This window comes from Eschrichtius robustus, chromosome 3 (genome assembly GCF_028021215.1).
Source record: "Eschrichtius robustus isolate mEscRob2 chromosome 3, mEscRob2.pri, whole genome shotgun sequence".
NCBI classification, from domain to species: domain Eukaryota; kingdom Metazoa; phylum Chordata; class Mammalia; order Artiodactyla; family Eschrichtiidae; genus Eschrichtius; species Eschrichtius robustus.
In genome coordinates, this window is record NC_090826.1 from 74550992 (window position 1) to 74578626 (window position 27635).

The following is a 27635-nucleotide window of genomic DNA, read 5'->3' on the forward strand; positions in this document are numbered from 1 at the left end:
TACTTCATACACAAAGTACACGGTACATGATCTGACTCACAATATAAGGTACAGAATTGTACTAAGTAACAAATATTTCCAAACTATACCCTTTAAAGTACAATTTCTACTTACACAGATGAAAAGATGAAAAATTTCTTGGCCAGCATTCCCATTTTTTGTTGTTTTTACTAACTATACTAACAAAACTTTTAATTACAATTCCTAGTGTTGGCATAGACGTAGTGAAATGAATAATCCCATACACTGCTCTCCAGAAAATTTAGATCAATTTATACTACTACCAAGCAATCTGGCAATATGTATCAAAAGTCTTAATAATGAAAATATATTTTGATCCAGAAATTCCACTTTTAAAATTTTATCCTAATAAAATAACAATTTTCACAAAGATTCACCTACATATTGTTCTTTACAATACCAAAAAAAAAAAAACCCCAGAAATAACATATACGTTCTACAGTAGGAGACTGGTTACATAAATAATACATTTATACGCTGGAATACCGTGTAACCTTTAAACACGGCCATGTAGAATTAGGGTGACTAACAGATACACAAAAGGCAAGAAATGCACATGAATAAAGTAGACTAAGAAACACGTAACCGTTTTAGTCTATCACTGATGCCTCTGCTTTTTTACAGAGATAATGGAAGTAGTAACTATTTCTCCACCATAAAAAAAATTCAAATGAAATTATAAACAGCAACTGGAAATTGATTTCAAGGTCAGGGAGAGGAAGAGGAGAGGTGAAGACTGCAGGCAAACTGGAGGACACATGTCAACACTTTGGACAGCTGTTTCCCAGCCACAATAAATTGTGGCCAAAAGAGAAAGCAATTCCTGTGCTGATACATCTTTCCATTTTTTAAGAAATGTTGAAATTCTGGATTTCTATGTGAAATCTCCCAATTTTTAAATATTAGAAGCTAATTAAAAAGAGTAACTACGCAAGTTACCCAGTGGAAGGGGGAGCAGCTGGAAGGGGGAGATCAGAGCTCCACCTATGCTTTGATCTGAGAGGTGGCTACTTCGGCACACACAACAGGACAATTCATGAAGCTGTACACTTAGGACCTGCGCACCTGACTGAACGGCAGTTACACCTCAAACACCACTACTGTTTAATAAGCCAAATAAAATGTGTCTTTAGGCCAGATCTGGACTGTAGATCAAGAGTTTACCACCTCTCTTCTCAATATTTAAGACTGTGGGGAAATAGTCACAATATAATGTTAAAGTGACATGAAATTTTTCATTCATTCAATAAAATTTTAATTGTGCTACTATGTGCCAGGCATGCTTTTCTAGGCATAGGAGAAGCCCTGCTCTCAAGAAGTCCACATTCAGGTAGGGAAGAAACAGGTAAGAAGTAAGCAATAAATTACAGTAACATCACACTCAGAGTGATGAGAATAAAGAAAATAAAACACCGTAATGAGAGTATTAGGGTGGGGGGGTGGTATCTAGATCCGTCAAGGAAGGCTGCGTTGAGATGCTGATATTTGAACTGAGACCTAAATGATACGGAATCAACTACAAGATGGTCAATGACCAGAGGAGTCCAGGTGGAGGAAACAGCATGTACAAAAACCCAAAATGGAAAGAACTTGGTACATATTAAAAATATACAAGTGGCCAGTACGCCTGAAGCACAGTAAGCAAGAATAGATGTATAAAGCTGGATTTTCTCTAAATTGCAATGAAAAGCTCTTAAAGCAGTTTAGGCAGGAAAGCAACAGGATCTCTTTTTAGGCTTTAAAAAAAATTATGGCCACTCTATCTACCCTGTGAGATTACAGGTGGGCAATAGCGGGCGCTGACGAAATCAGGCTACTGCAACAGTTCGGGCAAGAAGACCAGTGTTGCACTACGTCTCCGACAGTGGAAGCAGAGACACGTGGATAAATTAGGGATGTGTCCTGGAGAGAGAATCTTCAGGACTTGCAGATGGATTGAAACAAGGACAAAAGAGAGATGACAAATGATTCCTAGATAACATAGCAACATAAAATATATATTCGTGCAAATGACTTTATGTGTCATATAATACATTATGATGTCACACACACATACACACAGAAGGTTATCTAGTTTGGCACTGATCTTTTGCTATTTTGCTACTCATGTGCCTTGAGAAGAGCACCTTGAACTCTTTGGCACTTCCCAGTGACCTTAAATGGGAACCTTCAGCAACAGGAAGAGCAGGATGAAGGTTGAATCTGCATTCAGAAAGACAAATGATCTTACTTTTGGTTTTCAGAGATATTAGCTATAAGCAAAACAGGACCCAAGGGACAATAAATCCAACTATTCTAACCCGGCTCTGCTTTGGGTGAGTTACTTAACCTCTCTAAGCTCTAGTTTCCTCACTGGTAAATTGCCATTATCCCCTAAGGATTAAGTGAGCTAATGCACGTGAAGTATTTAGCACACTGCCCGGCATATGGGACACATGTAATTAATATCAGTTGTTATCGTCATCACCTAGACACAGATCTGACTGTTTGGTATAAATGACAGGATTCTAAAACCTGTAACAAAATGCACTGTTGCTCTTAATAAGGGTTGAACATAAATCCTTAGAAGACCTGAGACAGACATCACTAGAAAATACAACAGTGTGCCTAAGTGCCTTTTCTCCTCATACAAAAAGATTATTAAACACCAATATGTGTCTACTACATATCCATACTTTAAAACTGTAATTTAAGTCAGTTACTCTTAGTCTGTGAATTTAGTTCTCCAGCGTCTACAGGTTTCACCAGTAAGTTGTTCCCTGTCCTGTAAAAAACAAAAACAAAAAAACCTTGCAAAATATTCAGGACTAGTTAAATGTTCAAAGTGAAAACCAAAACTCCATTCTGAAGTGCTATGAAACAAAACTTAGGAAGAGTATATGATTTCACACCATTTAAAAAGTTTCTGTGTATCCTCTTCTGTTCAGTGAGGCACCAAATTACACACAATGAGGCTTGTAATAAAAGAAAAGTTACCCAACCAGTCTTTCCAAGAACAGAGACTTAAGACTCATCAATATGCATCCCAAAACCAAGAGACTAATTTAAGCAAAGTATTCTATTCTAGCTCAATCATAGCTAAAATTTCATTGATGAAGGTTACAAACTATTATTATGTTATATTAAAATAAGTCAATATTAATTTCAAAAGCAAAATAAGAAAGATAACAGAGGTATCTCTGCTTTGCATAAATCTAATACCATCACAAGTCCCTTTCAACTTGAAAGCTTTAAAAGCAGCCATGGAGGACTCCATTAAAGCTTGGTGCTGGAACACAGAATTAAGTTCCATATTTTATATAAAAATTATTATTATTACATATTAATCATGTCATAGCAAACCATTATATAGTGGACATGATTATCCATGACAAGTCATGTAAAAAACAAGGTTGGTTATGCTAGCACTGTTACTATAGGTTCATCACAGAAGAAAGGAAAACAGTTAACAGTTAATTGTGCTTTGGTTCAAGTAATCTGTAATCCCCAGTTCTCTCTATATACCATTAATCAGAGTAGCTGCCCAAATTCCCAAAATCATGAGTGAACTTTATGAGCAAAACCTGAAGATTAAAGAATTTAAACAACTTGTAAAAGTCATTTCATTCCTCCAAGATTGAAGGCGAACAATCTTGAAATAAATTAAAGAAAAAAAATCTACAAAGTAATCCATAAGTAAGAATTTTATCTCCTATTCGACACATCAGAAAGACATAGTTTTGTTCCCTCCTAGTGGATAACACATATATAAGTATATAATAAACTTCCCTGTTCCAAGTATTTCTCTCCAGTACATTCCAGTAAATCTTCATAACAGAAAATCGTACTAATTTCAGTAAAATTGCAATTACTTCAGTAAAAATGTTATCTTACTATTTCTGAAGAACTACTTTGGCATGCCTCTATGTTGCTATAGGCCCCAAGTACAACGTCACATACTTGAGTGTAAAATAAGCAAGGGTACTCTCGTCTTTTCTGAGTAAAATGATTATGCTGAACTTAAGAATTACCGAGTAGCATTTTCTAGGTTAGGATCCTGACAGAAAATTGGGAAGCAGTGTGACGTCTGAACATAATTATACTGTTTCTGAAAGAAAATGAAGATTTTAGTAAGTTTCAAAAAAAAAAAAAAATCTATCACTCTTCATGTCAAAGTATTTTCTTTCATATGTATTTATCTATATTACAGACAGGAAACCTGAGCTCAGGGAAGTCAACAGGATTGCCTGAGGTCACACTTCTAATTGGTTGTGAAGCCTGGACACAAATCTCAGTCTTCAAAACCGTGCTTCTTTTCTCTCTACCATTCAACCTTTCAACACCGTACACACAATCAATTAATCTATCTATGTTAAAAGTAGAATATAATAAAAGATTTCCAACAAGGTTCTTTAAAAGACTGAGTTCCTATAATTCATTCTAAATGATTCCACTCAGAACACGCAATTCTTAAAGGACCTTACCTACTACTTAAATTGAGGTACACTTGTAAACTTCTCTGCTATGCCACAAACAATAGTTTTTTTTCTCATTTATGAATACTTTGCTTTAAAAAGGCATAAAAACAACTCCCAGAAATGAGATCACTTCCACAGGAAGTTTAATGAGGGTGGAATTAACTCACTTTACCATTTATTCCTAGAATAAATATTAAGACAACATCAAAACTAAGTTTACGGATCTTTAGCAAGAACATTTGTGATTCAGGTTAATTATATATGTTTTTTTCCAACAGAAAAGTTCCTTGCCTGGTTCTTCTTCTTCCTTCTACCCCAAAGACTCAGGGTTGCTCAATATATATTAACCGCTTATAGAATTTTGGGGCAAGCAGCCTTTAGGATGGCCCCCACTTATTCCTGTACGCACCTTTAGGTTATTCTGCTCTTTGAGTGTGGGCTGCATTTCGTGACCAGCTTCTAACAAACAGAATAAAGCAGAAGGGACTGGATTTCACTTCCAAATTAGGTTATAAAAAGGGCATGCCTTGCATTTGGGGTCATTTCTCACTCGCTGTATCTTAGATCCCTCCTTCCAGGGAAAGCAAGCTGTCAGAGCTGTCATGTTGTGAGCAGCCCCATGAAAGGCTGATGTGGCAAGGAACCAATGTCTCCAGCCAACAGCCAGTGAGGACCTGAGGCCGGCCAGAAGCCAGGCGAGTGAGTCTGGAAGTAGATCCTCCCCAGTCAAGCCCTGAGATGCCTGCAGTCTTGGTCAACACCTACAGGCAGCCTAGTGAGAGACCCTGAGCCACAGGCACCCAGCTAAGTGGCACCCAGATTCCCAATGGACAGAAATTGAGAGATAAAGGCCAGTTGTTTTAAGCTGCTAAACTCTGGAGTAATTTGTTATGCAGCAATAGATAACATAAGTTTTTATATATATATACATATATATATTACATTTCTGAGTCCCTTCCATAATTACATGTTTCTTGCTGAAACATAACTAAAGTGATACCATGCACTACAAAAGCAACTCATCAGGTATATGACAATGATGTCATGTAGTATTACAACAAATCACTCCATATTATTATAGCTGGATGTCTCCCAAACTAGTTTATGAACTTCGACAGGGTGGGGAACGTATTCATCTTTGTGTTCAACAGTTCCTGAAACACAGCAGGTGCTCAGCAGATGTTTATAAAATGAACTGAGTCCCACATACGGCACACTCACTCCAGCCTGTGTGCTCCACATGTGCTTTCTTCTTTCACCTGCCCCTAAACGAACTCTTCTTCAAAGCACAGCTCACCCACCATCATCCCCTCCACACAGGCCATTAAACTCTATTCTCTAGGTCCTCCTAGTTTATTTCATCTTTCCTAGTTAGACTCTTCAGTCACATTCTCCATTTCTATACCCGTCACCCATCTTAATAGACAGAATAATCAACAAATACCCAAGTAAATAACTGATGATAAATTAGCATATTCATTCCAGCAAGCAAAAGTGGATAAATGAAACAGCAATGGAAGAGATGCACAAGATGCGAGTCCTTTAGAGAAAAGTACTACTCTTCATCATCCCCCAAATCTCTCCTAATACTTCTACCCACGGAAAGAGAGATTGGCAGAAACTAAGTGATGTATTGATTACAAGATTTCCTTCATACAGTACACTATTTTAAGCGTTCTTTTCAAGTTCGCTTGAAGTTCAAACTTGAGAAGGCACAATTGCCTACCTAACCAGAATTCTAAAACAAACTTCAATCAAGTATCAGAAAATAATAGTTTTTTCATTATACAGGAAGGTAGTAACATGATACCATCTGGACTTCTAAATATTACACAGGATTTTTCACAAATAACCAACTAAAGTCTTTGCTAAAATCTCACAAAGTTAGAGTTACCCAACTGTTGGGTTAAGAAAATAAAATTGTTAAAACTAAGCCTTTAAACATTAGTCCTTACAAATTCAGTCATAAAACTTAAGAATTTAGTTATCTGCATACTTTAATAGATGTTATTATTCTCAAAAACCAAATACATTATGATTACTTTAAAAATTACCACCTTCTACTATAATTTTGTTCCAAAGGAGACTATAGCTTTCAATTCCACTACAAACACCTCCGCCATCTAATACAAAACTATTCGTCTATGCATATCAGTACAGATAAATACTAAATTCAACCTCTTAGAACCTACTTTTTACAAATTTAAAATCTAAATGATTTCATCTGAGTGGCAAAATAGTATAGATTTTTTTCCACAGAAATAAATTCTTCTTCATAAATTAAATTTTAATATATATCTGAATGGCTGAAACTGAAAATCTGGTATCCCTTTAATCATCTGCCCCCTTGCTGAGTTTGTGGCTCTGAGGAGGATTTACAGTTGGGGAGCGCAGTGCAAACCATGTGAACCGCCCAGGCCTGGGTCAGACAGGTCATATCCTGACCGAGCTGGTCATATCCTCTCCGAGCTGGTTTCCTCACCTGGAAAACAGGGTGATGCTATCTACTCTGTAGGGTGGTTATGGGTATTTAATGGGGTAAGGGGTGAAAAACTAAGTACAGAATACCTAGGGGGCTGATCTAACAAACACGTGCCAGGTGCTGTTCTAAATGCTTTACGTACTTCATGAAGGCAACCTTCACAACAACCCTACGTGTTATCACATTATTTCCTTTTCAGAGGTAAGGGAACTGAGGCACAGAAAGGTTAGGTAATTTGCCCAAGGTCACGCAGCTGGCAAGTGGCAGAGCCAGGGGATGTTCCCCACCCCACACTCCAGAGTCCATTCTCTTAACTATCATGTGTTGCTGCTTCATGGACGAGAGGCCCAGGAACAGTATCTCCTACCACCACTCATGAGATCGTATCTCCCAACTGGGCAAAGACTGCACAAAATAGTGTGAAGACACAAATTGCGGCAAAATATTTCATGTGTTTCCCTTTGGGCTGAGGGATACAATCTCAGTGAAGTAGACCTGCATGTATAGCATGAAAAAAAAAAGTTATGAAAAACAAGAATAGTTTGATCACCACTTTTTGCTAAATCAAACTATCTAAATATGTTTAGGAGAAAGGTGTGGAAAGGTTACAAACTGTTCCCAAGGACATTCCTGGGGAATGGGACGGTTCGGCGTAGTGAGAGGTGGGCCAGGGTTTTCACTTCTCCTACAGCACACCTTTATACCGCTGGAATGTTCTAGGGCATTTATTATTTTGTAAAACTTTTAGAGGCAGTGGATTCAGGCACAGTTACTAAGACAACGGGTATGGATGCACTGCCACCTCCATCCCAGACAGTAGCACCCTGCCCTTTAGTGGAAATATCAGCGAAGACAAATAATAAATGCCCCCCCCCCATCGATCAATTACACTTCTAGCACCTAGCCCGCCCCCGCCCTGTGTTCACACATACAAGTGGGCAAGGGTGCTGCAGCCTTCACACTGACCCCGGCCATGTCAGAGCATGTCTGTGGGGAGCCAGCCCATCAGGGAGGCTTCCCCCCCACTGCTGCGAACAGTGAAGACACAGAGTACTGGCTGGCCTGGCAAAGGTGGACTCTTCCTCCAGCTCAGTTACAATCTAAACGCAGTGGGAAGAAAGAAGAGGGAGGCTGACTTTGACTTATAACTATTAAGACTCTTTTCAAAAAAGAATGCTCTCAATCTAGCAACCTTCTGTGACTCAAGCAACTACTAAAGTGTGTTTCTCTGCTTCAAGAGAGCAGCTGGTGAAGTGAGACAGTATGTTCTTAGAGCCTACGCCACCCCGTCCGGCATTTCATTACACAGTGACTTCTTACTGCTCATGTTTTCATCTGTTCTGGTCTTGGCTCTCCAATTAAACTCATTTTTTCAGGGCACTGCCACCTCAGAGAAGCTGCACAAGGCTCTGAAAGAGCCCCAGACAAGAGCCAGGGACCACGGTTCCCACAGCCACTTCCATCATACGCTGAGCAACCTTGAGCAGGCCCTGATTTCTCTGGTTTTCAGTTTCCACATCTGTAAAATCAGGAGGTCGAGCTACATGATCTTTACAGAATCTTCAGTTCTATTAACTACGATTTTTACGTTTCTCATGGGACCTAATATGAGAATTGAATACAGCTATTTATATTAAAATTTTCTTCACATTTTTATAGCAGAATGTACACACACTGTCTTCACAACCACGTTTATCAAGTGAGAGTCTACCTAATTTTAAGAATTATTAAGCATAAAAGATTTACTTGAAACAAGAAAATTTAAAGCATTTTACATGTATTAACTGATTCAATATCACAATAACTCAAATAATCATTTCCCCGCACTACAGATGACGAAACTGAGGTCCAGAGAGCTTTCTTGCCCAAGGTCACATAGCTAGAATATGACAAAGTCAAGAATCAAACCATAAGAGTCCAGCACATTTAACTACACACCCTACTATCTTTACTGTAGGAGAGGAAGGAATACACAATACGTAAGCTGCTTTTTCAAACCCAACACACACACAGGTTCTTGCTTCTCTACCACCTCGCCTTGAGACTAAAGTATAATCCAATAGTATTATTCCAATTGAGTAACTGGAATGTGAACTGTATTAAAGCAGACAAAATATTAAATGTTACAGAAATTCAAAAAATTTTTTGAAAAATCTAGTCAATATATACAGCCCAAATTGCCAGGCTTTCCCCAAACTGCCATCCCTTCTCTTTGTGCTTCCAGAACACTTTGCATTAACTCTGTAGTACAGATCTAACTGTAATGAAACTTCTCTCCCACCACCTAAGCTGCGTTCCTGGTCAGCAAGCCTGTCAGCATATTGTTTGTACCCTGCTTTGGTGTGAGGTATCATAACTGACCCACTGTCAGTATGGAACCCAATAAAGTTTGCTGAATGAATGTTAACTAAGTTCAATGATGTATTGGTGTGAGGTATTCTACTGTAATATTATGACAGACAAGAATCAACACTTTAGCCATGCTGTGACTTAGAAAGGCTTTCAAATGAGTCTTGAGTGATGCCAGCTTAGAGAAGCAGGAAGGCAATTAGATGTATGAATCAAGAGCATGATAATTTAGAGACAGTATACCAACTTCAAATTCTTCCAGGGCAGAGGTAGGAACAGCAGCAATCATTCTTAAAAGAGGATTAAGAAAAAAAAACAAAAAAGGACATTAATCTAACTTTGTAAAGTTGACAGTCAGCTAAGACGTCCAAATAAAATTTAAAAAACAACTGTCATTTATTGGTATTTAATTCTCCAAATTAGGTAAAAGGTAATGACATTTACTAAAGGCAATGGAAATAACAAAGAAACTAAACATAATTCATGAATCTGTTCTGTGATAATATAATCATGTATCTGTAACAGTTTTTTCAATGATTTAGCCCAAATTCAATCACTGGTTATAGGCCTCAACAATAGCACCTGAGAACTTGTTAAAAATGCAAATTTTCAAGTCCCATTTCAGACCTACAGATTCAGAAACTTGGGGTGGGACCAAGAAATCACACACACACACACACACACACACACACACACACACACACACACACACACACACACACAGTTCCTTAAATATTTCAAGCAATTCTAAATTCTACCCAGTCTGGCTGTGAGGCATCAAGAGCCCTGGGGTTCTAGGCCTGACTACAGCCAACCCAGAGGTTAAGCTGTTTTGGGTCACAGAATTCAAAGCCTCTGAGCCACCCACTTAAAAGTACAAAAACAGGCAGTTTTGGCCACAGTTTCAGAGGATCTGTGAAGCCATCCACAGATTTGCCAAGGATCAAGGACAGGGAATTAAGAACTTCTGTTCTAGCTAATTATGTGAAGCTGGTAGGAGAGAAGAACTGCTGCTCTGAGCCTTTACTACCTGCCAGATGTATTCACCAGCCACGTCACTCACCCTTACAACAGCCCTAGGAAGGAGTAGATATAACACTACTTTATTGATGGAAAAATATGAAGCTCAGGGAGGTTAGATACCTTACCCAGTTGCAAACCTGGAAGATAGAAAGGAAAACCCAGCTGTTTTACCTGCAAGGTAAGAATAAAGATTAGTTACAGCCATATCTTGGAGATACTGTGATTTGGTTCCAGATCACCGCAATAGAGCAAGTCACACAAATTTTTTGGTTTCCCACTGCATATAAAAGTTATGTTTACATTACACTGTAGTTTATTACATGTACAATAACATTATGTCTGAAAAAACAATGTACATGCCTTACTTAAAAAATACTTCACTGCTAAAAAATGTTAACCATCATCTCACAACACAGGGTTGCCCAAAACCTTCTATTTATAAAAAACAGAATAAAGTGAAGCATAATAAAAAGAGGTATGTCTGTATTTGATTCCAAAGCCTAACAAGCCCTGGCTTCCTCTTGATACTCAAAACGTGCCTGGAGGGACTTCCCTGGTGGCACAGTGGTTAAGAATCCGCCTGCCAATGCAGGGGACACGGGTTGATCCCTGGTCCAGGAAGATCCCACGTGCCGCAGAGCAACTAAGCCCGCGTGCCACAACTGCTGAGCCTGTGCTCTAGAGCCCCCAAGTCACAACTACTGACCCTGCGAGCCACAACTACTGAGCCCACATGCCACAACTACTGAAGCCCACGTGCCTAGAGCTTGAGCTCCGCAACAAGAGAAGCCACCACAATTAGAAGCCCGCTCACCACAATAAAGAGTAGCCCCCGCTTGCCGCAACTAGAGAAACTACAGAAAGCCCACGTGCAGCAATGAAGACCCAACGCAGCCAGAAATAAATAAATAAGTAAATAAATAAATAAAAATTTTTAAAAGTGCCTGGAGCAAATGATATAAATTCTCTGAGCCCATCTCCTCATTATAAAATAACACAGCTGATGACAGACTGTATTTACTGATGATTTCTAAAATGTCTTCTTGGTTTTACACGCTAGATCCTACATAGGAGGAGATTTCTAAAACTTGGATACAGAATACAAGCATACCACATTTTACTGTACTTTGCTTTACTGTGCTTTGCAGATATTGTGTTTACAAATTGAAGGTTTGTGGCAACTCTGCAACAAAAAAGTCTATCTGCACCATTTTTCACAACAGTGTTTGCTCACTTCATGTCTCTGTCCACATTCTGGTAATTCCTACAATATGTCAAACTTTTTCATTATTATTGTATTTGTTATGGTGAACTGCAGTCAGTGATCCTTGATGTTACTACTGCAAAAAGTTAAGGATTCGCCGAAGACTCAGATAATAGTTAGCATTTTTTAGCAATAAACTTTTTTTTTTAATTAATTTATATTTATTTTTGGCTGTGTTGGGTCTTCGTTTCTGTGCGAGGGCTTTCTCTAGTTGCGGCGAGCGGGGGCCACTCCTCATCGCGGTGCGCGGGCCTCTCACTATCGCAGCCCCTCTTGTTGCGGAGCACAGGCTCCAGGAGCGCAGGCTCAGTCGTTGTGGCTCACGGGCCCAGTTGCTCCGCGGCACGTGGGATCTTCCCAGACCAGGGCTCGAACCCGTGTCCCCTGCACTGGCAGGCGGATTCTCAACTGCTGCACCACCAGGGAAGCCAATAAACTATTTTTTAATTAAGGTATATACATTGTTTTTTAGCCATAATGCTACTGCATACTTAACAGACTATAATATAGTGTAAACATAACTTATATATGCACTGGGAAACCAAAAAATTCATGTGACTCACTTCATTGCAATATTCATAAAACTGTGGTGGTCTGGAACCAAGCCCACTATTTCTCCGAGGGCACCTGTAGAAAGAATCATGCTGAAGGTGCCATCTTTTAGACAGGAAGCACAAACAACCAGATTAAAATCAACTGGCAAAAGACTGACAAACTCAAGACTGTGTCCTTTATAACCTAAACTACTTTATAACCTAAACAATACTAACTCTCAGGTAAAAAGTACAGTCATCCCTCAGTTTCCAAAACGGATTGGTTCCAGGAGCCCCCGTGAATACCAAAATCTGAGGAGGCTCAAGTCCCTTATATAAAATGACAGTACAGTACAATGAATACAGTCAGCCCTCCTTATCCACAGGTTTCACAGCCAAGGATTCAACCAATCTGGGTTCAATTCAATTGACTGAATTCAATCCACGATTGGTTGAATCCGTGGATATGGAGGGCTGAGTGTATATGCAATGGCGGGTTACAAATATCTACTAGCCACTTATTAAACTCAATTCTTTTAGAACAATATTATTCTAGAAATCTCCCACATTATGTTTCCAAAATAGGTCCCATTTTCAGCAGGTCTGGCACAAAAATATTATGGCACAGAGCAATTAATGGTCAGGGGTTGGCTGGCTAACTTAGCCAGTGACAATGAGGACAATGAAGGACAGATATGAAATACTTCAGAAGTTGGCCTGACAAACATGGTGACAAATATACAAAAGGGAGGCATTTACTCTCTCATGTAAAAATCTGTCTTTGGTACTAGACAGATAACAGTGTCACACAGGTAAAGAGAACAGAGGACTAAGGCTACCAGTGGGTTTGGTTAAGTGAGTGGAGATATAAACTTCCATGTAGAACTCACTGGGCTTATATATGCCCTTATGAGACATTCAAATGGAGATAAACTCTAGGGCCTGGAGATCAAGACATCAGGGCAGATTTAGGAGTCATCAGCATACATGTGATAGCTGAATCTATACAGAAAAAAAGGGGCAGCAGAAAGAACCCTAAAGAACATCAACATGTAACAGGTGAGTGCAGGTGACCTAGATGTAGGAGATAAAAATCCAGGGGTGGGGGGAGTTTGAGGAAAGCCAAGGAAAATAGTTTTAAAGAGGAGGAAGTGATGAACAGCAACAAATGCCATAAAAAGGGCAAGAGCTAAATAGAATATTACATTGGATTTGGTAATTAGTGACTTTATGACAAAGCTGAGGGGTAAAAATGGAAATCGGATTTCAGAAACGTGATCAGCAAATAAGAAAAGGAGATAATAAACAAAGGTCACTTGTTCGAGAAGCTGAATTTAACAGAATATATTTAGCTTCTCTGAATGTAGAGGCTTTACCTGACACTCAGGGATAGATCCATGAGTGACTCTTAAAAAAAAAAAAAAGAAAATCCTGTCTTTAAATTAGTTCTTATTCAATTACAGCATTTTTATGTCAAATAGAAATATTAAGCGCTCAAAAGATATAAAGTGTTTTTCCACGCACCGTTCTGGATATTAACATGTTTTCTTATTTAATCCTTGCAAACCTATGAAGTAGGTATTACTATTCCTAATTTACAAATGAGACAACTAAGGCACAGAGAAGATACGGTACTTGCTGAGGTCTCATAGCTAGCAGTATGGTAGTCAAGCCCAAAATTTCACACAAAAGAGTAAGAGGGAGGGTGGACAATGTGTGAAGTGAGGGTTAATAGATGAGAACTGTAAATGTTATAGTTAAGACTGTACTGACTGTTTAACCAGCCAAAGTTTAATATCTATTCAAGAACTTATTTTCAATTTGAAAGAATTTGTGTCTTCTCTCATCTCAGAATCCTACATTGCTAAGACCTGACATTTTTATGCCTCTTATGACACTCAGATTCAGCACTGCATTACAACTGTGTCATTTCTCCTACTGAACTGCAAGTTACTTGAAAATGGGAGTGTATCTTATTTGTCTTTGTATCTCTATACCCTCAATCTTAAAAGTAGAAGATACTAGACTTACTGTAGTAACCATTTCTCAGTATACACAAATATCAAATTGTGTTGTACACCTGAAACTAATACACCGTTACATGTCAATTATACCACAATTAAAAAAAGAAAGATTCTCAGTAAAGGTTGGTTGTATGAATAATCATTTTTACTTTTCTGAAGTTTCTGGGGGCTTCCATAATATATTTTTAAAGTCTTTAATCGCTGTGTAGGACTGTTCTGCCTCAGATATTACTTGGATTGTCTATGGACCACGCAATTTACTGATTTTGGTGGAAATACCCTTCTGAAGTAAAAATCAAATATAATTCCCCTGGATAAAACCTTTTAAAGATTCCTATCACCTACTAGTCAAAGGTCATAGCCCTGTTCTCCAACCTTAACCCTAACCCACTCTCCCTGGTTCCAACTACCAAACCACCTATACTTCTTCAATGGTCCATTGCAACATATGTGTTCACCGGGTGAACGTCTCCTCCTCCATCAAGACAACTGAAATTCTTTTTTTTAATCATTACTTTTTTAAAAACTAAATTTATTTATTTGTTTTGGCTGTGTCGGGTCTTCATTGCTGCGCGTGGGTTTTCTCTAGTTGCAGTGAGCAGCGGCTACTCTTCGTCGCGGTGCGCGGGCTTCTTATTGCGATGGCCTCTCTTGTTGCGGAGCACGGGCTCTAGGCACATGGGCTTCAGTAGCTGTGGCACACGGGCTCAGTAGTTGTGGCGCATGGGCTTAGTTGCTCCGTGGCATGTGGGATCCTCCCGGACCAGGGCTCAAACCCGTGTCCCCTGCATTGGCATGCGGATTCTTAACCACTGCGCCACCAGGGAAGTCCTGAAATTCTTTTTTAAAGCCTTCTCATATTTGCAATTTTCATTTTCGCTCTCTCCCTTACTATACTGTAAATTTCGTAAAAACAAACTCCACAAGGCAACACTGATCTTTTTCATTCTCAGATCTGGCAAGTAGAGGCTCAGTAAGTGTTTAATAAATGTTTGTTAAAAGAGTAAATCATTGAAGCATAATTCAGTAAATCTGCAGGAACTATATAATACTGATCCATTATCAAAAGTAAAGATTTTAGGTGGCTTTCCACTACTGATAATGAATGGTGCACTTTTCTATTCTGTCTCATCCCCACAACTCGTGAATTCAGGATAACTTGTACCTTCATCACCAGCTAATCATGAGCACCATCACCAAACACACAAAAGAGACCCAAGGACTACCAAAACCTCTTTATGACCCAGTCGAACCCATAAGGCATGTTTACAACTATTGGTAAAAGATATGAAAAAACATCACTTGAAAGGCTTTGGAAGTGCTCCAATTTAAGTGTGTGAAATGAATTAAAATGACACAATTCGGGGTCAGCATCTTTTTATCTCTAGGTGCATACCAAATTGAAGGCACTCAAATATATACTTTTAAAAAACCTGAGTCACAGCTAGCTTGGTCAAAGAGAAGCTATGTCAGGTTTCCAGACAGCCCAAGAATATAATGTGTCAGCCTTGAGGCCTTAGGCAAATCATCTTAACTGTTAACATCTTCTTTTTCTCATACACTGCCTCAGCACGTTTGGAACGCAATGTGCTTTAACAAGTCCTGTCACAAGGCGCAATGTGTTGGGAGGAGATCTTCACATTTCATCCCAGAATAACTAAGTCTTCACAGTTATCTTCAAGCTGCTTCACCCATGTTACTTAATCCTGGGCCTTTATTATCTTCATTGTACAGATGGGGGAAGGAAGGATATAAAATGACTTGGCTGAAGAGGTCCAGCAAGTCACCAAAAGAGCCTTCATTTTAACTATCAGTCCCTCATCCTCTCTTCACAGAACCATTTTGTTTGAGAAACTTTCACTGACAGCAGGCAGAAGAGAGCGTCAAACTAGTTACTAGCTCTTGTTTAATTTGAATGAATAACCTAAGCTCCCTAGACCTGTAGGTTATGATAGCTCTAGGACAGGAGATTTGATGGATTAAGTTTTGCTGACTGAATCCAAATTCGTAAATCTACCTCAAACTTCTAAATTTCGACATAGCTTGACCTAAACTTTAAAGGCATTATTTTTTCTCTGTCCAGATCTCTAATTTTTCCAAATTTTGGTCAGTCTCCTAAATGTGTCAAGTCATACCTACCTTTTCAGTTCAGGATCAAGGCTACCAGAATTTTCTCCTACTTAAACAGTAAACCAATCCCTCCTGAGCCATGAAGGATTGATTCCAAGGCACCCATCAATCACAGCCAACTCTAGATCTAGACTCTAATCTGAACTGTTAGGGGAGCCCAGCAATTTCGAATTCCAGGCAGTCCCTCTTACACCTCCGAACCACCCTTGGGAGGAGTGCCTCTTCTAATCGCCGCCCCATTATGGGGTCCAGAAAAGGGATATGTCAATAGTCTCAGATTCAACAAAAACTATTATCCCCGTTGCAAGTAATGGTAACTTGGCAATCACAACTACGGACCTTGAAATAGGGTAATAACTTAAAGATCCCCACATTATACGTGCTGAGAACAAATTATTTAGCAGATTCCATTTCCTGGGCCCAAGTGACTTGCATAACTGGGCGATCAGCATAGGCTCGAAAGAGCAGGGAGCTCACAATTCAGTTTACTGTACTTTACCACAAAATTCTACACCAAAATATTCTCACACATGCCTGCCTGTAGATGATGTAAATTCTTCAGCTCGTCTTTTAACTAGACCGCTGGCGGGGTTCTCTTCCTCTGCAGTGGCCACGGACCACCAGCAACTACTTCTAACGGCTGTCCCCTGCGGCTCGAGCTAACAATCCTCCAAGCCCGCGAGTCCCACAGCCTCTGCTAAACGGACACCTCAGCCCCAAACTGGCCATCCCCTCCTCCCCCACGTCCCCGCGTCGCTCGTCATCCCACGCCAGGCGCCACCCTCTCTCCATCCCCGATAGGATTTGGGGCTTAGCGCTGCGACCGCCAGCGGGAGCGGTCCCCGAGCTGGCACCTACCTCCCACCTCCTCCTCCAGGCGCGGCCGGGGGTCACCGCTCGCCTACCCCAACGGCCGCGCCGAGCCTCCCGCAAAGAAGCGGGGCGCCGCGCCAGGTGCCGGTGCTCACCTCCGCGCCCTCCCCCCGCCCGCCCCCCGCCCACCTGCCCCAGGCCCCAGGCCCCAGGCCCCGCCGGCGCCGTCGCCCCTCCCCGGGCAAGCGCGTCACAATCCCCGGCGCGGGCCAAGGCTCTCACCGTCACGGCCCCCGGGTGCGGCAGAGACGCACCGCTCAGCGTCCTAAACCTGCTCGCGCAGCCCCGAGGGCCCGCACAGGCGCGGCGGCACGCAGCGGCCGGGCCGGCGGCCCCGCCTCCACCTCCAGCTCCCGCCTTCCCCGCCTCCGGCCGGGCTCCGCCTCTCGCCTCGCTGCAGGCTCCCGGGCTCTGCAGGTTTGCAAGGTTCCCACCCCGCCCCCGCGCCACTGGCGCCGCAGGCCAGCCTCCTCCCATTGGCTCCGCCAGTTGCTAGGCGATGAACAACAGCGGCCTGCATTGGTCCGGTGGGGGCCCCTGAGTCTCCTCCCTACCTCCAAAAAAACCCGGAGAAAAAGAAAACCTTATCCCTAGAGCCTGAGCGGGATGCTGGCGCAGCTGCGGCTGCGGCACCTGTTACGCCCTGTGATTCACCCTGCCGGGCCCTGCTCCCTACCCCCTCCTCACGACCGCGGAGCTCGGGGCCCAAAGCTTCGTGGGGCTGGGGGCGGGGGGAGGGGGGTCGTGGCTGCTTTAAAGCACGTGTTCCGAGCCCCGGTGAACCCCAACACCCGCCCTAGGAGCAAAGGTGAAGCGCCCAGAAAAGCCACGTGCGCTTGCAAAAGTGGGGAAATAAACCAAACAACAGCCGGCACCCAGAATTAGGTCAGGCCTAGGGGAAGAGAGATTCAAGCGCCGGGAGTCGAGAATGCCAAGGAGAAAGTTCATGTAAAATTAGGGCAAGAAATGGACCTAGGCGGAAGACAGCGGAAAGACTAAGAAAAGGCACTTGTGAACTAGACGTTTATGCAAAAAAGTCCCACACTCACTGATCAAAATATGCGCAAAGAAAACGTATGCCTGCTACACCCGTAGCCGGGGTCATGCAGGCTCCTCCCCTGTTCCACGGCAGCCTAAAATTCTCCAGGGAAGATGAGAGGCCAGAGAAAGGAAAGAGATCAGATGGAGAAATCGCAGGCATATGAGTTTAGTTATAAACACAAGATGTACTTGGATAGATTTTTTTTTAAGTGAAGCCAAGAAATTCACTCAAGAAAGGAAAAACAGGTTTGGTATTTTAAGGAGGCTCCTGAGAGCACTTTGAAACCAAAATAGTATGAGAGAAGGACAAGAAATATTAACGCTGAAGAGCAAGGGAGAGAGGAGTGCCCCCTTCCAATTTACACACACATATCCCCATTCCTGAATGAAAGATCAAGGCGAGAAAATGAACATGCCATGGCGGCAACTTCAGAAACCAAGGTAATCCTCCTGTTTGCCTTTGGCCTAAGCGATCAGGAGGCCTGGATTGATGCTGTTAAGCATAGGTGAATGACAGCCGAATCGCCAGTTAGGGCCCTCATTGTAAGGACACTATTAGCGCAGGCTGGTAGGGAGGAAAGCCAGTTATTACCAATAATTACGTTAATCGCTAACCCAGACAACTGATGGGAGTAAAGGGGGTTACCCCTGCTCCCGAGAGGGGTTTTGAAATTTCAACTGTCCACCCCCCAAAATCCCACACCCCTTCCCATCTTAAGAAGCAACTTAGTGTGACAGTTTGAAGTAACACTTCCAGGTTCATTTTGACCGTTTTAACCTCCTCACAGTCAAAAAGCGAGAGCTCACTCTCGGATTAGCTAGAAGCTTTGAGAGCGGTTGATTCGATACGCAGCGCCTGGCACTCCCTGTTGTGACCTAACCACTTACGGTGCAGGATTTTAAGAAGGCTTGGGTCAGGCAGAGGTGAGCTCCGGGAAGTTCGGCTCCGCCCCCAGCCGCAAGGATGAATCAGAGCTGTCTGATTAAACCGGTGCTTTAGAATCTTTTGCTCTACTCCTAAAAATTTTTGAGGGCCCCAAAGAGCTTTTGTTTATGTGGGTTATACCTATTGATATTTACTATACTAGAAATTAAAACTGAGAAATTTAAAAATATTTATTTTAGAATAATAATAATTACATCTTATCATAAATAGCAAATTTTTATGGAAAATAACTATATTTCTCCCTAACATAGTAAAAAGAATCATAGTACTTTAAAAATTTGCAAATATCTTTAGTGTCTGGCTTAATGGAAGGCAACTGGATCTTCAAATCTGCTGCATTTAATCTATTGCACTATTTCAGGTAGCCTTTGGAAAACTCCGCTGTACACTCAGAATGGGAGAAAAAAAGGCAAATAACATTTTAGTATTATAACAATAGTTTTGACCTTGCAAACTCCCTGAAAGGGTCTTGGGGATCACCTCCTAAAATCCCCGTGCCCCCCCGCCCCTTTCTCCAATTAATACTTTGAGAGCCACTGGTCCAGATGGGTCTTGATACTTTGTCCCCCTTTATCAATGACTGGTTTAGGAGCTAAGCATGTGACCTAATTCTGGTGAATACATGATGGGAAGTAGGGGGAAGGGGACTTCAGGGGAAGGGTTTTATCCCTGAGAGCCCCTAAGAAGTCTTTTCCTTACTTCTTGCCTTTGCCATCCTCCAGTAAGCAAGACATGTTTGGAGCTGTGGTGACACATCCCCCAACAATGAGCAAGAAAAATACAGGCAAGGTAACCCAGAACCTAGAAGTCACTAAGTGGCTAAGTTAACCTACCCTGGCTCTGCATACCTCCAGACTGCTCACATATGAGATAGCAAGTGGCCTATCACCTAAGCCATTTGGGGTCAGGTATTTGGTTACTTGCAGCCAAGAAGATCCTGACTAATGTACAGGACAAGATAAAGAATTTGGCTACAGCCTGAAAATAGTCTAAGGATGCTTTTTGGCCCAGAGGTAAAAGAATTGGGCTTAATAGAACTTTGCTATGGTAAAGGAAATAAAGGGGAAAGACACAATCTAGAATGTTTTTTAATGCTTAACTGTGCCTACTTTCCCCCCCTTCTACCAAAATTAAGGGGATGTGACTATTAAGTGTTGCTGTTTTCCAAAACACATCAAAACTTCCATCCTTGCTCCTCTGTAGTCTATATCACAGTGGTCAGAGTAATTCTTTAAAAATATAATTCATATCATAACGACTTTCTGTTTTGGTCCCCCTCAGCCAGTGTTAAAGCCAAATTCCTTTCCGTGGCTACAAGTTTCTTATGACCTGCCCTCCATCTCCTTACCTATCTGACCTCATGTCCTACAACTCTCTCCATTAGCCACTGCTCTTCGTTCTTGCCAGGCACTTTCCTGCCTCAGGACCTTTGCACTATTCCCTCTGTTTGAATGTTCTTCCCCTTAAAGTCTATATTACTTATCTCTCCCCTTTCAAATCTAACCAAAGTCACCCTCTTGTGAGGCCCAACCTAACAACATTATTTAAAACTGGAACCCCCTCCAGCTTCCTAAATATCTCTTACCTTGCTCTTATGTAATCTTCAACCATAGTACAGCATTTACTTTTTTTCATTTGTTATTTGTTTAGTCCATTTCCCTTTACTAGAATGTAAGCCCAGCAGGGACAGAGATTTTGTCTGATTGTTCACTGATGTATGCCCAGTGCCTAAAACAGTGCCTGGTACTTAGTGATTGGTGCTCAATAATTATTTGTGAATAAATGAATATAACTTCAAATGGATGTTTTTCATTTCAAATAAATCACTTTGGCAGGCTATATACATGTTCCAATGATGCTGCTCAAAAGTATCACATTAGGAGACACTGAATTTTTGAAAAGAATTCTCTCTTTGATAAAAAATCTGATTTTTGGAATGATCCAAAAGTTATTCAGAGCCAAATCTGATGAACACATTCTGGAGTCATGTTAAAATGCCAAAACCTGTGTTTTCCAACTAAGTTACTGCATTTGGGTGGATAGGGAAAGGTCAAAAAACAAGATGTGTTTGATTTTCTAAGACAGTAAAATGACTGTGAACATAATTTCAAAGAGGAATTCTAAAAATACACACTAATAACAAGTTGAAGGAAAAGTATACATGTATTTTAAACTCTACATGTTTGTGTGTATGTGTGAATGAATCTCTTCCAACCTGTCTGCAGGCTTCCATTCTTGCCCCTACTTTTTTTCAAAAATGAAGATCAGATCCTCTCTGCTGCCCTCCCCCCCCCATCTTCAATTAAGAATCTTTCATGGCCTCTCATTGTATTTAGCATGAAATTGAACTTCCTACCCAGTCATGCATGCATGATCTGGCCCCTATACCCCTCTTAGAACTCTTACTTTGGTTATGCAAAGTGCCAGCCGTGGTGGCCCCCTTTTTTCTCCTCTGGTCCTTTGAACCTGCCATTCACTCTGCTGCAAGGCTCTTCCAAGAAGGTTTCAAGACTCTGTTTCTTTTTCGTCATTCAGATCCCACTTCCATATGTAAAGCAACCTTCCCACGTCTGGTTTATTTGTCTACTTGTTTGCTTGCTTATGGCCTGTCTCCTCCCACTAGAATGTAAGCCCCATGAAGGCAGGGACCTTGTTGGTCATGTTTGCCTCTGTAGTCTCAGCCCCTTCATGCCTTCCCTGGAGGGTTGCTAACCATACTGTTAATAGTAAGATTGCTTTACATTTTATTAACTTCAGTGACATATGAATTTTTATAAGTATGTACTATTATAATTTTTAAATATTTTAATTTTGCTGAAATAAATAGGCTCTGATTTTAATACATGTAGTAAGTTCATAATCCACCCCCTATTTACTCATATGTGTTCCTCAAAAACCAGTGTTTCAAATACCCCAGCAAACATTCAGGTCACCCTGCTTCTAATACCATGTATATTCAAATCTGGATAATAATGGGCCACCTTATAAAGGCTTTCTGCTGTAATTCATACCATCTGGATTATTTCAATAGCAGCAACAATTTCTGGATCTAGTGAAGACCATTGCTTTTCAGGGCCTCTATGCTCTAACAGATGAGAAGAGGGGCTGGGTCACCTCTTCTTAATGGCCTCACTTTCATTAATTCTGTGTTCTGGCCAGGATTGTCTTTCCAGGGGTGGCAGGGTGGAGAAACAAAGTCTTGCTGGATTCTGTACTAGGAACTTTCATATCCGTAGCCTCATTTTATTCACAAGATCAATTTAAGCCTGTTTGTAATTAACTACAAAATGGTATAGGACAAACTCCAAGGGCCATGAGACTTTAGAGTCCTCGCTGAGGGCTGGAGTGGTCAGGGAGTACTCAGTGGAGGAGAGGGAACTGGAGTAGGGCCTTGGGGCAATCTTGACTCTGCAAGCCTAGCAGTAAGCAGAGACCAGACCACTAGGTCTGCTTCTGGGTCTAAAAGGTGGCCTTACACTTAGCTGGGCTTGGCTCCTCTAGCTATCTGAGTGAATCTCTGCATCATGCTGCATTTCCAAAGATGATTTCATTTCTGGCCAGTCCCTTTGGATTTGGTCCAGTAGTGGTTCAGCTTGAAACAACAGTCCTGTGCCATTTATAACGTGTTGGCTGAGTCTGCAGAAAAAGCAGACCACTGTGGTTCCCCCTTCCTCCCACCTCCACCCAGGTGAAGAGTCTCAGAAAAGAAAACTATCCTTCCTCATTACCCGCCCTGCTGCCCTGCCCTACCCCACCTCCCATGCCCCACCACCATAAACAAACACACAGAACAGCGGCCAAAATGCTTGATCATCTTCTAGGTGGTTCGCTCTTAGTGCTTTAGATTTTGTCTGGTCTGCTGAATGTTTTGCTCTACGATTTCTTTAGAAAGTGTTTTTTGTTTGTTTGGTTGGTTGTTTTGGGGGTTTTTGTTTTTGTTTTTTCTGAACCTGATGACTTTTACCAAGCTAACTCTTTGGTTTCCAACTCTCCATTTGTCCCAAAATTGATTTATTAATTTAAAAATATTTCATATAAAACTTGATTATGCATAAGTCACTCCAACAGTTAATAAGGTGCTATCATAGAAAAGTGATCAGGTACCAACCAGAGTAGTTCTCAAACCCTGTATTTCCAAAGGAGAAGCATACCTCCTTTAGGAAATGCAATGAACGTTCATGCAAAACATACACACATGCACACACGCACACACACAGAAACACTGCACAAAGCTTACCTTGAGGACTACAGTGGCCTCTAAACCTTTCTCATACGGAACATTTTGGCTCAGTCTACTCTTCTAAGCTTGCAAATTTAAACCCCAAGCATTGAGCGGACAGCAAAAGACCCTCCAAGGAAGTAGGGGGACTATAAATGACTCAAAATATTTTTTAGTTATACTGAAATCTATGTAAAAACCACAGAGCACAAAGATCCAGCATTAACTTGAAGAGTTGTGATATAATTCTGCACCAAAGCACCCTTTTATTTCACGTAGTCTTAGTTTCCCTGCTCTTATTTGAAAATTTCCCTAACAGTTTAATGAATATTTATTGAATGATTACTGTGTGAGAGATTGAGAGGTTTTAAGCCCCTGCTCACAACGGGAACTCAGAGTTTCCCAGAAACACAGAATAATCCATTGACACTTGAGTCTGACTGCCTGGGCTGAAATACTGGCTGGGCCACCTGGGTCCATGTTGACATCACTGAACTCCCAAACCCACCTTTCCTCCTCTGGGCATTCTGTTTAGTAAACAATAAATGCTTCATGGTCTAAGTGACTTCTAGTTAGGTTGTTTGACAATTGCAGCCAAAAGCATCCTGATAATACATTGAAAAAAGAATTTTCATGAAGTGACCTGATGGTATGATATTTCATTTTATTGGCACAAATATATTCAAGTGCCACATGTGGAAACAGTCAAGTGAGCAAAAAAGTCGGGGAAAAATGAAGTATAGGAGTTATTTACAGAGGACTGAATGGAATAATTAAATGAGAAGCAGGGAAAATGCGGGACTGTGTCTATGCTTTGAATTATAAATATGTATCTTAGATATTAACATTTTTCTAAATTATATTTTCTTTCTTTACTAATTTAACTAGGCCAGAAAAATTAAGACACATTGATAAATATGACTTTGCACAAAATGATTTGCTCTTTTGAAAATTTCAGACCACAGCACTATGTTTTCTGGCTAGTACTTGCTTTATGTTATAGGTATATTCCAGCAAAAGTCATGTGTAAATAATGCGTTTAGAAATCAAGTCATAATCTGAATGTACTAGTGAAACTAGATGTTTAAAATTACGATAAATCTATTTGCATGATGAATGATGCCTTCGTAGAACAAATAATCTCATTATTTGTCCATTCTATAAGATTATATTTTAATATGTTGGATTTTCTTAAAAGGGTTTCACCTTTCCTTATTTAAAACCCAGACTTTTGGGTAACTATTTAATGAAGAGTTTTCTGTAATATGAATCTCAATAGAGATGGCTGATGTGTTGCAATCAACAAAACAGTTCTTATCCTTTTATTCTGCAACTGGCAATTCAATTTTATCTTAGTAATAAATTTCCATTTGATTTCATTATTTCTATTTCACTAGGCAAAGTTTCTCTTTCTGCATTCTCAGGGAAGAAGAAATCTGAAGGCTTGATTTCTGGTGGATTTTATGTCCTGCTTTGTAAACCTCTATCAATGATGTCATCAAATAATTGTTCAACTTGAAATATAGTGGAATACAATCCTCTATATACTGGGTAAAACACCCACATAAAAATTCAGAGTTGAAAAACTTAGATATCAATTAAAATACGGTATTGATTTAAAGTAACTGCTTAAGACTTAACAATTGTGTGTGAATCTGCCTGTCCCTTTAAAAAGAAAAGCAATTGCGTTCTGGTTGCTGAGCTCTCTTGGATTTATTTTATCTTAGCAGCTGTTCCTAAAGTCGATGTTATTCAAATGAGGGTTTTCAAGCTCTTTGTTGTGTTTTTCACAACTTATAGTATATGCTATCAAACATAAAACTCAAATTTAGAATGGGGTAGGGGTGGGGACAATTAGAAATACTGGAGAAATAAAATAATATTGAAAAAAACCTCTAATTTTCATTTAACAAAGATAGGACTGTTGAACATGATCTGCCTGAAGCCCCAGACAGTAGCAAGGCAAAACCCCTGAACCTCTAAGCACCAAAAGTGGTTGATATATTTAGTAATTAGTGTATGTGTAGGGGGAGGGAATGTCTTAAATGGAAGTAATGGCACTTTCTGTGATTACAGAAGATGAGGAAAGAACACATCAAACATTTTTCTTGCCACTCCAAAGTAAGCATATTATAAATTTTGCCTAACATAGGCTACCCTTTGACCTAGAAAGAATAACTACAACTCATACACCTTCTGTTCCATTTATTTTTGTTGCTTTTTTCTTTTTTCTTTTTTTTTTCAAGAGGCAGCATAGCTTGATCATTAAGCATGCAAGCTCTGGGCAAGGATCTTGGCTCTGCCCCATACTTGCTATGGGTACTTATATTTTTCATTTAATTTACAAATTAAATGGGTTAGCTTTGCTAACAGCAAAGTATATACGGAATGTTAACTTATTTAGGAGTTAGCCATATATAACATTTTTAGTCATATGTAATCATTTCCTAGTATTAATGTTAATAATTTATTGAGTGATAATTATTTGTCCACCAGTGTTCTAAGTGCTTTACATATTAATTCATTTAATCCTCACAACAACCCTATGAGGTAGGTATCATTATTGCTTTTATTTCTAGACTAGGAATTAAGAAGGCAGAGGTTATTTTGCCCAAAAATACCCAGCTAGTAAATTGCAGAGTTAGGGTTTACAGAGCTCTTCTCTTAACCACCAGGTCATTCCCAGTCTATTTAGGACTGCCTTAATCTTTCTTGCTCTCCAATCATTTTTGTTCAAATGCCTGCCGATTAGTGAACAGAAATCTTCAAACCGGGATAACCACATGTAACCATGTACATGAAGACTCTGTAGTGCTACACAGCATGGATAGTTTTAAGGGGATCAATTCCACATTCTCAACTTTCATTTCTACACTTTCCTAAAACTTATCTGCCTGAGAACATGCTTGCAGCCTCTTTTCCATCCCTTTTTAACAATCGCCATTTTTCCGCTTAAAAAAAGAAAGTCATTCTTCTCACAAATTCCACATCGTAGCATGGTGCATTCACCCCAGGTGCACAAAACATGGAAAATGAGAAGCCTGTGTTAGTGTTGAGAAAGGGAATGACTATGATGACTGGAGAACAAAAGTGTCACCTGCTAGCGCACTAAAAAATTTTTTAAATGGCTTTCATTCAGATTCGGCTTGAAGGAGGCCAAGGTGCAATTTTCTTCGGTCCTCTGAAACCCGGGTTTATCTGACACCAGCCACCTCACCATGTTGCCTAAGTTTGAGCCCAAGGGGATCAAATTTGTATACCTGAGGTGCACCAGTGGGGAAGTCTGTGCCACGTCTGCCCTGGCCCCCAAGATTGGCCCCCTGGGTCTGTCTCCAAAAGCAGTTGGTGATAACATTTCAAAGGCAACTGGGGATTGGAAGGGTCTGAGGACTACAGTGAAACTGACCATTCAGAACACACAGGCCCAGATTGAGGTGGTACCTTGTGTCTCAGTCCTGATCATTGAAGCCTTCAAGGAACAACCAAAAGACAGAAAGAAGCAGAAAAACATTAAGCACAGTGGAACATCACTTTTGATGAGATCGTCAACATTGCCCAGCAGATGAGACACCAGTCTTTAGCTAGAGCATACTCTGGGACCATTAAAGAGATCCTGGGGACTGCCAGGTCTGTGGTCTCCGATGTGGATTGCCGTCATCCTCGTGACATCATAGATGAATGACAACAACAGTGGTGCGGTGGGATGCCCAGCTAGTTAAGAACTGCAAAGGAACATAATTCAATAAAGGGTCATTTGACAACCAATGGGAAGAAAAAATAGTTTAAATGAGAGGTCATCACATGGTTTTTGGCATATAATTGAAAGGAGTTAAAGGAATTGAGTAACATGGCTACAGCAAAAACCTTACATTCCCATCTACTTATTTTGTGAACAAAATGCTTCAGCATTTATAAGAAACTTGTCAAACGCACGAATAGAATTGGGGTGGAACTCAATCTCACTCTATAATATTCATCCACAAATCCACTGGAAAAGAAAAAGTCCCCTCCATTTTGTTAACAGATGCATTTCCAATAAAATCTTATTTTTATGTTTAAAAATGGTTGTCAATTTGTAATACAGCCACTGTTTGATCAAGAGTGTACTACTAATAATTTTAGTAATAACTCCATCCAGAGACATAACTCCTAGGACCTTAGAGTTACCGGAAAGTAAAATTAGGTAAGTATGTAGTTGAAAAAATGATGTAATGATCAACACAAATTTTTCAGGCATGAAAATATGCAATAAGATAGCATTCTGGAGCTTCCC

At 40.5% G+C, this 27635-nt stretch overlaps 1 protein-coding gene and 1 pseudogene across 11 annotated transcripts in view; one reads left to right on the plus strand and one right to left on the minus strand.

Annotated features, from left to right (window-relative positions):
• SSX2IP (SSX family member 2 interacting protein) overlaps positions 1–17473 on the minus strand; it is a 39348-nt gene extending 21875 nt beyond the window's left edge. For 10 of the 11 annotated variants that reach the window (XM_068540203.1, XM_068540208.1, XM_068540207.1 and 7 more), the window contains exon 1: positions 17379–17473. The gene's annotated coding sequence lies outside the window, so the exon portion shown is untranslated. Of the gene's footprint in view, positions 1–10457; positions 10504–17378 lie in introns of all 11 variants that reach the window. The other variant, XM_068540202.1, reaches the window with a different exon arrangement.
• Positions 17474–26509: 9036 nt separating this feature from the next.
• On the plus strand, positions 26510–27081 carry LOC137761138 (large ribosomal subunit protein uL11-like; annotated as a pseudogene).
• Positions 27082–27635: the final 554 nt, after the last annotated feature.